Source organism: Gadus macrocephalus, chromosome 1 (assembly GCF_031168955.1).
Source record: "Gadus macrocephalus chromosome 1, ASM3116895v1".
Classification (NCBI taxonomy): domain Eukaryota; kingdom Metazoa; phylum Chordata; class Actinopteri; order Gadiformes; family Gadidae; genus Gadus; species Gadus macrocephalus.
The window spans coordinates 1,578,265-1,592,895 of record NC_082382.1 but is presented as its reverse complement, the minus strand read 5'-3'; the positions used below and the strand labels follow the sequence as shown (position 1 = coordinate 1,592,895).

At 39.3% G+C, this 14,631-nt stretch overlaps 20 non-coding genes across 20 annotated transcripts; all 20 read left to right on the top strand.

The window, feature by feature from the left end:
- Nucleotides 1-348: 348 nt before the first annotated feature.
- Nucleotides 349-430, top strand: trnas-cga (transfer RNA serine (anticodon CGA)). Its single transcript has one exon. It is a non-coding gene; the product is annotated as a tRNA-Ser (tRNA).
- A 650-nt stretch (nt 431-1,080) lies between these two features.
- Nucleotides 1,081-1,162, top strand: trnas-uga (transfer RNA serine (anticodon UGA)). Its single transcript has one exon. It is a non-coding gene; the product is annotated as a tRNA-Ser (tRNA).
- Nucleotides 1,163-1,495: 333 nt separating this feature from the next.
- Nucleotides 1,496-1,577, top strand: trnas-cga (transfer RNA serine (anticodon CGA)). Its single transcript has one exon. It is a non-coding gene; the product is annotated as a tRNA-Ser (tRNA).
- Nucleotides 1,578-2,642: 1,065 nt separating this feature from the next.
- Nucleotides 2,643-2,724, top strand: trnas-cga (transfer RNA serine (anticodon CGA)). The gene has a single exon. It is a non-coding gene; the product is annotated as a tRNA-Ser (tRNA).
- Nucleotides 2,725-3,374: 650 nt separating this feature from the next.
- Nucleotides 3,375-3,456, top strand: trnas-uga (transfer RNA serine (anticodon UGA)). The gene has a single exon. It is a non-coding gene; the product is annotated as a tRNA-Ser (tRNA).
- Nucleotides 3,457-3,789: 333 nt separating this feature from the next.
- On the top strand, nt 3,790-3,871 carry trnas-cga (transfer RNA serine (anticodon CGA)). Its single transcript has one exon. It is a non-coding gene; the product is annotated as a tRNA-Ser (tRNA).
- A 650-nt stretch (nt 3,872-4,521) lies between these two features.
- trnas-uga (transfer RNA serine (anticodon UGA)) lies at nt 4,522-4,603 on the top strand. Its single transcript has one exon. It is a non-coding gene; the product is annotated as a tRNA-Ser (tRNA).
- A 333-nt stretch (nt 4,604-4,936) lies between these two features.
- Nucleotides 4,937-5,018, top strand: trnas-cga (transfer RNA serine (anticodon CGA)). The gene has a single exon. It is a non-coding gene; the product is annotated as a tRNA-Ser (tRNA).
- Nucleotides 5,019-6,083: 1,065 nt separating this feature from the next.
- trnas-cga (transfer RNA serine (anticodon CGA)) lies at nt 6,084-6,165 on the top strand. The gene has a single exon. It is a non-coding gene; the product is annotated as a tRNA-Ser (tRNA).
- Nucleotides 6,166-7,230: 1,065 nt separating this feature from the next.
- Nucleotides 7,231-7,312, top strand: trnas-cga (transfer RNA serine (anticodon CGA)). Its single transcript has one exon. It is a non-coding gene; the product is annotated as a tRNA-Ser (tRNA).
- A 650-nt stretch (nt 7,313-7,962) lies between these two features.
- trnas-uga (transfer RNA serine (anticodon UGA)) lies at nt 7,963-8,044 on the top strand. The gene has a single exon. It is a non-coding gene; the product is annotated as a tRNA-Ser (tRNA).
- Nucleotides 8,045-8,377: 333 nt separating this feature from the next.
- On the top strand, nt 8,378-8,459 carry trnas-cga (transfer RNA serine (anticodon CGA)). The gene has a single exon. It is a non-coding gene; the product is annotated as a tRNA-Ser (tRNA).
- Nucleotides 8,460-9,109: 650 nt separating this feature from the next.
- On the top strand, nt 9,110-9,191 carry trnas-uga (transfer RNA serine (anticodon UGA)). The gene has a single exon. It is a non-coding gene; the product is annotated as a tRNA-Ser (tRNA).
- A 333-nt stretch (nt 9,192-9,524) lies between these two features.
- trnas-cga (transfer RNA serine (anticodon CGA)) lies at nt 9,525-9,606 on the top strand. The gene has a single exon. It is a non-coding gene; the product is annotated as a tRNA-Ser (tRNA).
- Nucleotides 9,607-11,403: 1,797 nt separating this feature from the next.
- On the top strand, nt 11,404-11,485 carry trnas-uga (transfer RNA serine (anticodon UGA)). The gene has a single exon. It is a non-coding gene; the product is annotated as a tRNA-Ser (tRNA).
- Nucleotides 11,486-11,818: 333 nt separating this feature from the next.
- trnas-cga (transfer RNA serine (anticodon CGA)) lies at nt 11,819-11,900 on the top strand. Its single transcript has one exon. It is a non-coding gene; the product is annotated as a tRNA-Ser (tRNA).
- A 650-nt stretch (nt 11,901-12,550) lies between these two features.
- On the top strand, nt 12,551-12,632 carry trnas-uga (transfer RNA serine (anticodon UGA)). Its single transcript has one exon. It is a non-coding gene; the product is annotated as a tRNA-Ser (tRNA).
- A 333-nt stretch (nt 12,633-12,965) lies between these two features.
- On the top strand, nt 12,966-13,047 carry trnas-cga (transfer RNA serine (anticodon CGA)). Its single transcript has one exon. It is a non-coding gene; the product is annotated as a tRNA-Ser (tRNA).
- A 650-nt stretch (nt 13,048-13,697) lies between these two features.
- On the top strand, nt 13,698-13,779 carry trnas-uga (transfer RNA serine (anticodon UGA)). Its single transcript has one exon. It is a non-coding gene; the product is annotated as a tRNA-Ser (tRNA).
- A 333-nt stretch (nt 13,780-14,112) lies between these two features.
- trnas-cga (transfer RNA serine (anticodon CGA)) lies at nt 14,113-14,194 on the top strand. Its single transcript has one exon. It is a non-coding gene; the product is annotated as a tRNA-Ser (tRNA).
- The last annotated feature ends 437 nt before the right edge of the window (nt 14,195-14,631 follow it).

Sequence of the window (14,631 nt, the reverse complement as noted above, 5' to 3'; positions counted from 1 at the left end):
ATCCTGCTCACAGCGTTGTATGTTAATATTCCGTGTTGAGTTTTGAGTTTCTTGACATGACATCTGCCCAAACTAGGTGGGTAAGAAGATGTAGTCAAAATCCGATGCTGTTATCGCCGAAAATGTTCTTATCTTGCTCACAGCTATTAACTCTAAATCAATCAAAAAATTGTCATTTATATAGGTCAAGGAAATAAAGGATGATAATGAATTTGTGGTTTCACGTGGATATACCTCTATGAAGATGTTTGAACTGATGTTTTATTCTGCGTTTGAGAACTTCTATATTTTCAACGCTTGTCATCTGCGACGATTTTTCAAATTTCCTATTGTTGTATTTGTAATGACGCTGTGATGGCCGAGAGGTTAAGGCGTTGGACTCGAAATCCAATGGGGTTTCCCCGCGCAGGTTCGAATCCTGCTCACAGCGAATCTTTTCAATGGAACCATTCAGTCCTCATTTGATTATCTCAAAGGAGAAATTTAAAGTTGTGGATTCATTCCTTTGCTTGTGAACCTCCGCGATGAAGATTGTTAAAACACTTGCTATACTGGGTATGGAGGACCGTCTTTGTTCACTGCATGTAATTGGGAAACTTTTGCCAATAAAATCCGGGTTTACACCAAAAATATGAATCTGTTATGAAGCAGTGTTTAAGGCATTAGACTCGAAAGCTCAGTGGGAATAGCGAAAGCTCAAATACTTCACATATACCTGTCTGCTGAGATTTTTGACTAGATCAACCAATCGACAAGCCCTAGCGATTCTTAAAGGCCATTCCAACTTGACCAACAGATGTTCCCTTTGTTTCATTCATTAAGGTCTTATGATGAGAGAGGGGTAATGAATTTACATCCAAAATCCAACGGTTTCGATCCGGGCCGGCGCAAATTCTACCAGGGGCATCTTATTAGAAACTAATCCGGTTATGGAAAATTTGTCTTGTAAATTTGATAAACAAAAATGAAGTTTGAAGCTGGAAACAGATGTTTCAATGTGTAACAAGGGCCACTTTAATCTATCCTAGGTCCCTTGGGTCTCTTTTTGAATAAATTGCCATTTGGGTACATGTCAAATGAGCTGTGATGGCCGAGTGGTTAAGGCGTTGGACTTGAATTTCAATGGGTAATACCCGCGCAGGTTAAAATCCTGCTCACAGCGTTGTATGTTAATATTCCGTGTTGAGTTTTGAGTTTCTTGACATGACATCTGCCCAAACTAGGTGGGTAAGAAGATGTAGTCAAAATCCGATGCTGTTATCGCCGAAAATGTTCTTATCTTGCTCACAGCTATTAACTCTAAATCAATCAAAAAATTGTCATTTATATAGGTCAAGGAAATAAAGGATGATAATGAATTTGTGGTTTCACGTGGATATACCTCTATGAAGATGTTTGAACTGATGTTTTATTCTGCGTTTGAGAACTTCTATATTTTCAACGCTTGTCATCTGCGACGATTTTTCAAATTTCCTATTGTTGTATTTGTATTGACGCTGTGATGGCCGAGAGGTTAAGGCGTTGGACTCGAAATCCAATGGGGTTTCCCCGCGCAGGTTCGAATCCTGCTCACAGCGAATCTTTTCAATGGAACCATTCAGTCCTCATTTGATTATCTCAAAGGAGAAATTTAAAGTTGTGGATTCATTCCTTTACTTGTGAACCTCCGCGATGAAGATTGTTAAAACACTTGCTATACTGGGTATGGAGGACCGTCTTTGTTCACTGCATGTAATTGGGAAACTTTTGCCAATAAAATCCGGGTTTACACCAAAAATATGAATCTGTTATGAAGCAGTGTTTAAGGCATTAGACTCGAAAGCTCAGTGGGAATAGCGAAAGCTCAAATACTTCACATATACCTGTCTGCTGAGATTTTTGACTAGATCAACCAATCGACAAGCCCTAGCGATTCTTAAAGGCCATTCCAACTTGACCAACAGATGTTCCCTTTGTTTCATTCATTAAGGTCTTATGATGAGAGAGGGGTAGTGAATTTACATCCAAAATCCAACGGTTTCGATCCGGGCCGGTGCAAATTCTACCTGGGGCATCTTATTAGAAACTAATCCGGTTATGGAAAATTTGTCTTGCAAATTTGACAAACAAAAATGAAGTTTGAAACTGGAAACAGATGTTTCAATGTGTAACAAGGGCCACTTTAATCTATCCTAGGTCCCTTGGGTCTCTTTTTGAATAAATTGCCATTTGGGTACATGTCAAATGAGCTGTGATGGCCGAGTGGTTAAGGCGTTTGACTTGAATTTCAATGGGTAATACCCGCGCAGGTTAAAATCCTGCTCACAGCGTTGTATGTTAATATTCCGTGTTGAGTTTTGAGTTTCTTGACATGACATCTGCCCAAACTAGGTGGGTAAGAAGATGTAGTCAAAATCCGATGCTGTTATCGCCGAAAATGTTCTTATCTTGCTCACAGCTATTAACTCTAAATCAATCAAAAAATTGTCATTTATATAGGTCAAGGAAATAAAGGATGATAATGAATTTGTGGTTTCACGTGGATATACCTCTATGAAGATGTTTGAACTGATGTTTTATTCTGCGTTTGAGAACTTCTATATTTTCAACGCTTGTCATCTGCGACGATTTTTCAAATTTCCTATTGTTGTATTTGTAATGACGCTGTGATGGCCGAGAGGTTAAGGCGTTGGACTCGAAATCCAATGGGGTTTCCCCGCGCAGGTTCGAATCCTGCTCACAGCGAATCTTTTCAATGGAACCATTCAGTCCTCATTTGATTATCTCAAAGGAGAAATTTAAAGTTGTGGATTCATTCCTTTGCTTGTGAACCTCCGCGATGAAGATTGTTAAAACACTTGCTATACTGGGTATGGAGGACCGTCTTTGTTCACTGCATGTAATTGGGAAACTTTTGCCAATAAAATCCGGGTTTACACCAAAAATATGAATCTGTTATGAAGCAGTGTTTAAGGCATTAGACTCGAAAGCTCAGTGGGAATAGCGAAAGCTCAAATACTTCACATATACCTGTCTGCTGAGATTTTTGACTAGATCAACCAATCGACAAGCCCTAGCGATTCTTAAAGGCCATTCCAACTTGACCAACAGATGTTCCCTTTGTTTCATTCATTAAGGTCTTATGATGAGAGAGGGGTAATGAATTTACATCCAAAATCCAACGGTTTCGATCCGGGCCGGCGCAAATTCTACCAGGGGCATCTTATTAGAAACTAATCCGGTTATGGAAAATTTGTCTTGTAAATTTGATAAACAAAAATGAAGTTTGAAGCTGGAAACAGATGTTTCAATGTGTAACAAGGGCCACTTTAATCTATCCTAGGTCCCTTGGGTCTCTTTTTGAATAAATTGCCATTTGGGTACATGTCAAATGAGCTGTGATGGCCGAGTGGTTAAGGCGTTGGACTTGAATTTCAATGGGTAATACCCGCGCAGGTTAAAATCCTGCTCACAGCGTTGTATGTTAATATTCCGTGTTGAGTTTTGAGTTTCTTGACATGACATCTGCCCAAACTAGGTGGGTAAGAAGATGTAGTCAAAATCCGATGCTGTTATCGCCGAAAATGTTCTTATCTTGCTCACAGCTATTAACTCTAAATCAATCAAAAAATTGTCATTTATATAGGTCAAGGAAATAAAGGATGATAATGAATTTGTGGTTTCACGTGGATATACCTCTATGAAGATGTTTGAACTGATGTTTTATTCTGCGTTTGAGAACTTCTATATTTTCAACGCTTGTCATCTGCGACGATTTTTCAAATTTCCTATTGTTGTATTTGTAATGACGCTGTGATGGCCGAGAGGTTAAGGCGTTGGACTCGAAATCCAATGGGGTTTCCCCGCGCAGGTTCGAATCCTGCTCACAGCGAATCTTTTCAATGGAACCATTCAGTCCTCATTTGATTATCTCAAAGGAGAAATTTAAAGTTGTGGATTCATTCCTTTGCTTGTGAACCTCCGCGATGAAGATTGTTAAAACACTTGCTATACTGGGTATGGAGGACCGTCTTTGTTCACTGCATGTAATTGGGAAACTTTTGCCAATAAAATCCGGGTTTACACCAAAAATATGAATCTGTTATGAAGCAGTGTTTAAGGCATTAGACTCGAAAGCTCAGTGGGAATAGCGAAAGCTCAAATACTTCACATATACCTGTCTGCTGAGATTTTTGACTAGATCAACCAATCGACAAGCCCTAGCGATTCTTAAAGGCCATTCCAACTTGACCAACAGATGTTCCCTTTGTTTCATTCATTAAGGTCTTATGATGAGAGAGGGGTAATGAATTTACATCCAAAATCCAACGGTTTCGATCCGGGCCGGCGCAAATTCTACCAGGGGCATCTTATTAGAAACTAATCCGGTTATGGAAAATTTGTCTTGTAAATTTGATAAACAAAAATGAAGTTTGAAGCTGGAAACAGATGTTTCAATGTGTAACAAGGGCCACTTTAATCTATCCTAGGTCCCTTGGGTCTCTTTTTGAATAAATTGCCATTTGGGTACATGTCAAATGAGCTGTGATGGCCGAGTGGTTAAGGCGTTGGACTTGAATTTCAATGGGTAATACCCGCGCAGGTTAAAATCCTGCTCACAGCGTTGTATGTTAATATTCCGTGTTGAGTTTTGAGTTTCTTGACATGACATCTGCCCAAACTAGGTGGGTAAGAAGATGTAGTCAAAATCCGATGCTGTTATCGCCGAAAATGTTCTTATCTTGCTCACAGCTATTAACTCTAAATCAATCAAAAAATTGTCATTTATATAGGTCAAGGAAATAAAGGATGATAATGAATTTGTGGTTTCACGTGGATATACCTCTATGAAGATGTTTGAACTGATGTTTTATTCTGCGTTTGAGAACTTCTATATTTTCAACGCTTGTCATCTGCGACGATTTTTCAAATTTCCTATTGTTGTATTTGTAATGACGCTGTGATGGCCGAGAGGTTAAGGCGTTGGACTCGAAATCCAATGGGGTTTCCCCGCGCAGGTTCGAATCCTGCTCACAGCGAATCTTTTCAATGGAACCATTCAGTCCTCATTTGATTATCTCAAAGGAGAAATTTAAAGTTGTGGATTCATTCCTTTGCTTGTGAACCTCCGCGATGAAGATTGTTAAAACACTTGCTATACTGGGTATGGAGGACCGTCTTTGTTCACTGCATGTAATTGGGAAACTTTTGCCAATAAAATCCGGGTTTACACCAAAAATATGAATCTGTTATGAAGCAGTGTTTAAGGCATTAGACTCGAAAGCTCAGTGGGAATAGCGAAAGCTCAAATACTTCACATATACCTGTCTGCTGAGATTTTTGACTAGATCAACCAATCGACAAGCCCTAGCGATTCTTAAAGGCCATTCCAACTTGACCAACAGATGTTCCCTTTGTTTCATTCATTAAGGTCTTATGATGAGAGAGGGGTAATGAATTTACATCCAAAATCCAACGGTTTCGATCCGGGCCGGCGCAAATTCTACCAGGGGCATCTTATTAGAAACTAATCCGGTTATGGAAAATTTGTCTTGTAAATTTGATAAACAAAAATGAAGTTTGAAGCTGGAAACAGATGTTTCAATGTGTAACAAGGGCCACTTTAATCTATCCTAGGTCCCTTGGGTCTCTTTTTGAATAAATTGCCATTTGGGTACATGTCAAATGAGCTGTGATGGCCGAGTGGTTAAGGCATTGGACTTGAATTTCAATGGGTAATACCCGCGCAGGTTAAAATCCTGCTCACAGCGTTGTATGTTAATATTCCGTGTTGAGTTTTGAGTTTCTTGACATGACATCTGCCCAAACTAGGTGGGTAAGAAGATGTAGTCAAAATCCGATGCTGTTATCGCCGAAAATGTTCTTATCTTGCTCACAGCTATTAACTCTAAATCAATCAAAAAATTGTCATTTATATAGGTCAAGGAAATAAAGGATGATAATGAATTTGTGGTTTCACGTGGATATACCTCTATGAAGATGTTTGAACTGATGTTTTATTCTGCGTTTGAGAACTTCTATATTTTCAACGCTTGTCATCTGCGACGATTTTTCAAATTTCCTATTGTTGTATTTGTATTGACGCTGTGATGGCCGAGAGGTTAAGGCGTTGGACTCGAAATCCAATGGGGTTTCCCCGCGCAGGTTCGAATCCTGCTCACAGCGAATCTTTTCAATGGAACCATTCAGTCCTCATTTGATTATCTCAAAGGAGAAATTTAAAGTTGTGGATTCATTCCTTTACTTGTGAACCTCCGCGATGAAGATTGTTAAAACACTTGCTATACTGGGTATGGAGGACCGTCTTTGTTCACTGCATGTAATTGGGAAACTTTTGCCAATAAAATCCGGGTTTACACCAAAAATATGAATCTGTTATGAAGCAGTGTTTAAGGCATTAGACTCGAAAGCTCAGTGGGAATAGCGAAAGCTCAAATACTTCACATATACCTGTCTGCTGAGATTTTTGACTAGATCAACCAATCGACAAGCCCTAGCGATTCTTAAAGGCCATTCCAACTTGACCAACAGATGTTCCCTTTGTTTCATTCATTAAGGTCTTATGATGAGAGAGGGGTAGTGAATTTACATCCAAAATCCAACGGTTTCGATCCGGGCCGGTGCAAATTCTACCTGGGGCATCTTATTAGAAACTAATCCGGTTATGGAAAATTTGTCTTGCAAATTTGACAAACAAAAATGAAGTTTGAAACTGGAAACAGATGTTTCAATGTGTAACAAGGGCCACTTTAATCTATCCTAGGTCCCTTGGGTCTCTTTTTGAATAAATTGCCATTTGGGTACATGTCAAATGAGCTGTGATGGCCGAGTGGTTAAGGCGTTTGACTTGAATTTCAATGGGTAATACCCGCGCAGGTTAAAATCCTGCTCACAGCGTTGTATGTTAATATTCCGTGTTGAGTTTTGAGTTTCTTGACATGACATCTGCCCAAACTAGGTGGGTAAGAAGATGTAGTCAAAATCCGATGCTGTTATCGCCGAAAATGTTCTTATCTTGCTCACAGCTATTAACTCTAAATCAATCAAAAAATTGTCATTTATATAGGTCAAGGAAATAAAGGATGATAATGAATTTGTGGTTTCACGTGGATATACCTCTATGAAGATGTTTGAACTGATGTTTTATTCTGCGTTTGAGAACTTCTATATTTTCAACGCTTGTCATCTGCGACGATTTTTCAAATTTCCTATTGTTGTATTTGTAATGACGCTGTGATGGCCGAGAGGTTAAGGCGTTGGACTCGAAATCCAATGGGGTTTCCCCGCGCAGGTTCGAATCCTGCTCACAGCGAATCTTTTCAATGGAACCATTCAGTCCTCATTTGATTATCTCAAAGGAGAAATTTAAAGTTGTGGATTCATTCCTTTGCTTGTGAACCTCCGCGATGAAGATTGTTAAAACACTTGCTATACTGGGTATGGAGGACCGTCTTTGTTCACTGCATGTAATTGGGAAACTTTTGCCAATAAAATCCGGGTTTACACCAAAAATATGAATCTGTTATGAAGCAGTGTTTAAGGCATTAGACTCGAAAGCTCAGTGGGAATAGCGAAAGCTCAAATACTTCACATATACCTGTCTGCTGAGATTTTTGACTAGATCAACCAATCGACAAGCCCTAGCGATTCTTAAAGGCCATTCCAACTTGACCAACAGATGTTCCCTTTGTTTCATTCATTAAGGTCTTATGATGAGAGAGGGGTAATGAATTTACATCCAAAATCCAACGGTTTCGATCCGGGCCGGCGCAAATTCTACCAGGGGCATCTTATTAGAAACTAATCCGGTTATGGAAAATTTGTCTTGTAAATTTGATAAACAAAAATGAAGTTTGAAGCTGGAAACAGATGTTTCAATGTGTAACAAGGGCCACTTTAATCTATCCTAGGTCCCTTGGGTCTCTTTTTGAATAAATTGCCATTTGGGTACATGTCAAATGAGCTGTGATGGCCGAGTGGTTAAGGCGTTGGACTTGAATTTCAATGGGTAATACCCGCGCAGGTTAAAATCCTGCTCACAGCGTTGTATGTTAATATTCCGTGTTGAGTTTTGAGTTTCTTGACATGACATCTGCCCAAACTAGGTGGGTAAGAAGATGTAGTCAAAATCCGATGCTGTTATCGCCGAAAATGTTCTTATCTTGCTCACAGCTATTAACTCTAAATCAATCAAAAAATTGTCATTTATATAGGTCAAGGAAATAAAGGATGATAATGAATTTGTGGTTTCACGTGGATATACCTCTATGAAGATGTTTGAACTGATGTTTTATTCTGCGTTTGAGAACTTCTATATTTTCAACGCTTGTCATCTGCGACGATTTTTCAAATTTCCTATTGTTGTATTTGTAATGACGCTGTGATGGCCGAGAGGTTAAGGCGTTGGACTCGAAATCCAATGGGGTTTCCCCGCGCAGGTTCGAATCCTGCTCACAGCGAATCTTTTCAATGGAACCATTCAGTCCTCATTTGATTATCTCAAAGGAGAAATTTAAAGTTGTGGATTCATTCCTTTGCTTGTGAACCTCCGCGATGAAGATTGTTAAAACACTTGCTATACTGGGTATGGAGGACCGTCTTTGTTCACTGCATGTAATTGGGAAACTTTTGCCAATAAAATCCGGGTTTACACCAAAAATATGAATCTGTTATGAAGCAGTGTTTAAGGCATTAGACTCGAAAGCTCAGTGGGAATAGCGAAAGCTCAAATACTTCACATATACCTGTCTGCTGAGATTTTTGACTAGATCAACCAATCGACAAGCCCTAGCGATTCTTAAAGGCCATTCCAACTTGACCAACAGATGTTCCCTTTGTTTCATTCATTAAGGTCTTATGATGAGAGAGGGGTAATGAATTTACATCCAAAATCCAACGGTTTCGATCCGGGCCGGCGCAAATTCTACCAGGGGCATCTTATTAGAAACTAATCCGGTTATGGAAAATTTGTCTTGTAAATTTGATAAACAAAAATGAAGTTTGAAGCTGGAAACAGATGTTTCAATGTGTAACAAGGGCCACTTTAATCTATCCTAGGTCCCTTGGGTCTCTTTTTGAATAAATTGCCATTTGGGTACATGTCAAATGAGCTGTGATGGCCGAGTGGTTAAGGCGTTGGACTTGAATTTCAATGGGTAATACCCGCGCAGGTTAAAATCCTGCTCACAGCGTTGTATGTTAATATTCCGTGTTGAGTTTTGAGTTTCTTGACATGACATCTGCCCAAACTAGGTGGGTAAGAAGATGTAGTCAAAATCCGATGCTGTTATCGCCGAAAATGTTCTTATCTTGCTCACAGCTATTAACTCTAAATCAATCAAAAAATTGTCATTTATATAGGTCAAGGAAATAAAGGATGATAATGAATTTGTGGTTTCACGTGGATATACCTCTATGAAGATGTTTGAACTGATGTTTTATTCTGCGTTTGAGAACTTCTATATTTTCAACGCTTGTCATCTGCGACGATTTTTCAAATTTCCTATTGTTGTATTTGTATTGACGCTGTGATGGCCGAGAGGTTAAGGCGTTGGACTCGAAATCCAATGGGGTTTCCCCGCGCAGGTTCGAATCCTGCTCACAGCGAATCTTTTCAATGGAACCATTCAGTCCTCATTTGATTATCTCAAAGGAGAAATTTAAAGTTGTGGATTCATTCCTTTACTTGTGAACCTCCGCGATGAAGATTGTTAAAACACTTGCTATACTGGGTATGGAGGACCGTCTTTGTTCACTGCATGTAATTGGGAAACTTTTGCCAATAAAATCCGGGTTTACACCAAAAATATGAATCTGTTATGAAGCAGTGTTTAAGGCATTAGACTCGAAAGCTCAGTGGGAATAGCGAAAGCTCAAATACTTCACATATACCTGTCTGCTGAGATTTTTGACTAGATCAACCAATCGACAAGCCCTAGCGATTCTTAAAGGCCATTCCAACTTGACCAACAGATGTTCCCTTTGTTTCATTCATTAAGGTCTTATGATGAGAGAGGGGTAGTGAATTTACATCCAAAATCCAACGGTTTCGATCCGGGCCGGTGCAAATTCTACCTGGGGCATCTTATTAGAAACTAATCCGGTTATGGAAAATTTGTCTTGCAAATTTGACAAACAAAAATGAAGTTTGAAACTGGAAACAGATGTTTCAATGTGTAACAAGGGCCACTTTAATCTATCCTAGGTCCCTTGGGTCTCTTTTTGAATAAATTGCCATTTGGGTACATGTCAAATGAGCTGTGATGGCCGAGTGGTTAAGGCGTTTGACTTGAATTTCAATGGGTAATACCCGCGCAGGTTAAAATCCTGCTCACAGCGTTGTATGTTAATATTCCGTGTTGAGTTTTGAGTTTCTTGACATGACATCTGCCCAAACTAGGTGGGTAAGAAGATGTAGTCAAAATCCGATGCTGTTATCGCCGAAAATGTTCTTATCTTGCTCACAGCTATTAACTCTAAATCAATCAAAAAATTGTCATTTATATAGGTCAAGGAAATAAAGGATGATAATGAATTTGTGGTTTCACGTGGATATACCTCTATGAAGATGTTTGAACTGATGTTTTATTCTGCGTTTGAGAACTTCTATATTTTCAACGCTTGTCATCTGCGACGATTTTTCAAATTTCCTACTGTTGTATTTGTAATGACGCTGTGATGGCCGAGAGGTTAAGGTGTTGGACTCGAAATCCAATGGGGTTTCCCCGCGCAGGTTTGAATCCTGCTCACAGCGAATCTTTTCAATGGAACCATTCAGTCCTCATTTGATTATCTCAAAGGAGAAATTTAAAGTTGTGGATTCATTCCTTTGCTTGTGAACCTCCGCGATGAAGATTGTTAAAACACTTGCTATACTGGGTATGGAGGACCGTCTTTGTTCACTGCATGTAATTGGGAAACTTTTGCCAATAAAATCCGGGTTTACACCAAAAATATGAATCTGTTATGAAGCAGTGTTTAAGGCATTAGACTCGAAAGCTCAGTGGGAATAGCGAAAGCTCAAATACTTCACATATACCTGTCTGCTGAGATTTTTGACTAGATCAACCAATCGACAAGCCCTAGCGATTCTTAAAGGCCATTCCAACTTGACCAACAGATGTTCCCTTTGTTTCATTCATTAAGGTCTTATGATGAGAGAGGGGTAATGAATTTACATCCAAAATCCAACGGTTTCGATCCGGGCCGGCGCAAATTCTACCAGGGGCATCTTATTAGAAACTAATCCGGTTATGGAAAATTTGTCTTGTAAATTTGATAAACAAAAATGAAGTTTGAAGCTGGAAACAGATGTTTCAATGTGTAACAAGGGCCACTTTAATCTATCCTAGGTCCCTTGGGTCTCTTTTTGAATAAATTGCCATTTGGGTACATGTCAAATGAGCTGTGATGGCCGAGTGGTTAAGGCGTTGGACTTGAATTTCAATGGGTAATACCCGCGCAGGTTAAAATCCTGCTCACAGCGTTGTATGTTAATATTCCGTGTTGAGTTTTGAGTTTCTTGACATGACATCTGCCCAAACTAGGTGGGTAAGAAGATGTAGTCAAAATCCGATGCTGTTATCGCCGAAAATGTTCTTATCTTGCTCACAGCTATTAACTCTAAATCAATCAAAAAATTGTCATTTATATAGGTCAAGGAAATAAAGGATGATAATGAATTTGTGGTTTCACGTGGATATACCTCTATGAAGATGTTTGAACTGATGTTTTATTCTGCGTTTGAGAACTTCTATATTTTCAACGCTTGTCATCTGCGACGATTTTTCAAATTTCCTATTGTTGTATTTGTATTGACGCTGTGATGGCCGAGAGGTTAAGGCGTTGGACTCGAAATCCAATGGGGTTTCCCCGCGCAGGTTCGAATCCTGCTCACAGCGAATCTTTTCAATGGAACCATTCAGTCCTCATTTGATTATCTCAAAGGAGAAATTTAAAGTTGTGGATTCATTCCTTTACTTGTGAACCTCCGCGATGAAGATTGTTAAAACACTTGCTATACTGGGTATGGAGGACCGTCTTTGTTCACTGCATGTAATTGGGAAACTTTTGCCAATAAAATCCGGGTTTACACCAAAAATATGAATCTGTTATGAAGCAGTGTTTAAGGCATTAGACTCGAAAGCTCAGTGGGAATAGCGAAAGCTCAAATACTTCACATATACCTGTCTGCTGAGATTTTTGACTAGATCAACCAATCGACAAGCCCTAGCGATTCTTAAAGGCCATTCCAACTTGACCAACAGATGTTCCCTTTGTTTCATTCATTAAGGTCTTATGATGAGAGAGGGGTAATGAATTTACATCCAAAATCCAACGGTTTCGATCCAGGCCGGCGCAAATTCTACCAGGGGCATCTTATTAGAAACTAATCCGGTTATGGAAAATTTGTCTTGTAAATTTGATAAACAAAAATGAAGTTTGAAGCTGGAAACAGATGTTTCAATGTGTAACAAGGGCCACTTTAATCTATCCTAGGTCCCTTGGGTCTCTTTTTGAATAAATTGCCATTTGGGTACATGTCAAATGAGCTGTGATGGCCGAGTGGTTAAGGCGTTGGACTTGAATTTCAATGGGTAATACCCGCGCAGGTTAAAATCCTGCTCACAGCGTTGTATGTTAATATTCCGTGTTGAGTTTTGAGTTTCTTGACATGACATCTGCCCAAACTAGGTGGGTAAGAAGATGTAGTCAAAATCCGATGCTGTTATCGCCGAAAATGTTCTTATCTTGCTCACAGCTATTAACTCTAAATCAATCAAAAAATTGTCATTTATATAGGTCAAGGAAATAAAGGATGATAATGAATTTGTGGTTTCACGTGGATATACCTCTATGAAGATGTTTGAACTGATGTTTTATTCTGCGTTTGAGAACTTCTATATTTTCAACGCTTGTCATCTGCGACGATTTTTCAAATTTCCTATTGTTGTATTTGTAATGACGCTGTGATGGCCGAGAGGTTAAGGCGTTGGACTCGAAATCCAATGGGGTTTCCCCGCGCAGGTTCGAATCCTGCTCACAGCGAATCTTTTCAATGGAACCATTCAGTCCTCATTTGATTATCTCAAAGGAGAAATTTAAAGTTGTGGATTCATTCCTTTGCTTGTGAACCTCCGCGATGAAGATTGTTAAAACACTTGCTATACTGGGTATGGAGGACCGTCTTTGTTCACTGCATGTAATTGGGAAACTTTTGCCAATAAAATCCGGGTTTACACCAAAAATATGAATCTGTTATGAAGCAGTGTTTAAGGCATTAGACTCGAAAGCTCAGTGGGAATAGCGAAAGCTCAAATACTTCACATATACCTGTCTGCTGAGATTTTTGACTAGGTCAACCAATCGACAAGCCCTAGCGATTCTTAAAGGCCATTCCAACTTGACCAACAGATGTTCCCTTTGTTTCATTCATTAAGGTCTTATGATGAGAGAGGGGTAATGAATTTACATCCAAAATCCAACGGTTTCGATCCGGGCCGGCGCAAATTCTACCAGGGGCATCTTATTAGAAACTAATCCGGTTATGGAAAATTTGTCTTGTAAATTTGATAAACAAAAATGAAGTTTGAAGCTGGAAACAGATGTTTCAATGTGTAACAAGGGCCACTTTAATCTATCCTAGGTCCCTTGGGTCTCTTTTTGAATAAATTGCCATTTGGGTACATGTCAAATGAGCTGTGATGGCCGAGTGGTTAAGGCGTTGGACTTGAATTTCAATGGGTAATACCCGCGCAGGTTAAAATCCTGCTCACAGCGTTGTATGTTAATATTCCGTGTTGAGTTTTGAGTTTCTTGACATGACATCTGCCCAAACTAGGTGGGTAAGAAGATGTAGTCAAAATCCGATGCTGTTATCGCCGAAAATGTTCTTATCTTGCTCACAGCTATTAACTCTAAATCAATCAAAAAATTGTCATTTATATAGGTCAAGGAAATAAAGGATGATAATGAATTTGTGGTTTCACGTGGATATACCTCTATGAAGATGTTTGAACTGATGTTTTATTCTGCGTTTGAGAACTTCTATATTTTCAACGCTTGTCATCTGCGACGATTTTTCAAATTTCCTATTGTTGTATTTGTATTGACGCTGTGATGGCCGAGAGGTTAAGGCGTTGGACTCGAAATCCAATGGGGTTTCCCCGCGCAGGTTCGAATCCTGCTCACAGCGAATCTTTTCAATGGAACCATTCAGTCCTCATTTGATTATCTCAAAGGAGAAATTTAAAGTTGTGGATTCATTCCTTTACTTGTGAACCTCCGCGATGAAGATTGTTAAAACACTTGCTATACTGGGTATGGAGGACCGTCTTTGTTCACTGCATGTAATTGGGAAACTTTTGCCAATAAAATCCGGGTTTACACCAAAAATATGAATCTGTTATGAAGCAGTGTTTAAGGCATTAGACTCGAAAGCTCAGTGGGAATAGCGAAAGCTCAAATACTTCACATATACCTGTCTGCTGAGATTTTTGACTAGATCAACCAATCGACAAGCCCTAGCGATTCTTAAAGGCCATTCCAACTTGACCAACAGATGTTCCCTTTGTTTCATTCATTAAGGTCTTATGATGAGAGAGGGGTAGTGAATTTACATCCAAAATCCAA